This window comes from Formica exsecta, unplaced genomic scaffold (genome assembly GCF_003651465.1).
Source record: "Formica exsecta isolate Colony F162 unplaced genomic scaffold, ASM365146v1 C16357229, whole genome shotgun sequence".
Classification (NCBI taxonomy): domain Eukaryota; kingdom Metazoa; phylum Arthropoda; class Insecta; order Hymenoptera; family Formicidae; genus Formica; species Formica exsecta.
Window position 1 is genome coordinate 1 of NW_021847191.1, and position 884 is coordinate 884.

General features: G+C 28.5%; 1 long non-coding RNA gene across 1 annotated transcript; it reads left to right on the forward strand.

Moving 5' to 3' along the window:
* On the forward strand, window positions 1-729 carry LOC115236457. The gene is made up of 2 exons (XR_003884197.1): window positions 1-128; window positions 289-729. It is a non-coding gene; the product is annotated as an uncharacterized LOC115236457 (long non-coding RNA).
* Window positions 730-884: the final 155 nt, after the last annotated feature.

Here is an 884-nt window from a genome sequence, read left to right on the forward strand (position 1 = left end):
CAACAGAACCCGGGGCCAAGTTGTCCTCGATCATATGCTATTAAATAAACCAAATATAAATCTGATAAACGATTTTGATTCAGAGATGTTTAAGGAGATGTTGGTGAATGCTGTGTGTACAATACAGGGTGATTATTATTTCCTGCGCCCAAAAATGTTGACATCGGCGATTATAAAGACGAATATTTATGCAGTCTAATTTTTTGACTTAGAGTTATATAGAAATGATTTTTCTACATATCTAAAATATTTCCATATTTAAATGTCATCTTTTTTGTGGATTTACAGAGATTAAATATGATAGTGTGATAGAGTGATTATACGAAAAGGCGGAACGGAAATCGGAGAGAAAAGGACATCTAGTTGGGAGAAGACTAGAAGATTTATTTTCAAGATTACATTCTCAAACAAATAATGGATTTAATGGCTTTTGTGCCCTATTCTATGACAGCACCAACTGTCCAGGTATGTAACCATCACTTAGGATACACCAAGAAGACAAAATTACTTCCTGTTTTTATACTTATTTAATAATATTTAATTGTATGGGCACATAATTTGGTAGAAAGTTCATTAAATATAGAAAAGTGTGTATGTGTATTTTTATTTTACGATACATATAAAATATTTGAAAAAGCGTGTAAATTTTTAAAATATATTTTTAGAACATGTTAGACATTGTGTTATTTAAAAATCCATTATATAATAATAAAATTATAATAATTACAATAAAATTGTTTATATTTTTGTATGAATTGGGGTGAATAATTTAATATAGTACAAAATAATTCCTCCCAATATTGCAATAGTTTGCAACTGTATGAAACGACGAATTTAAACAAAGGCAGTAATATCTCTCAGTAAGCTTTAAAGCGTTCTAAATT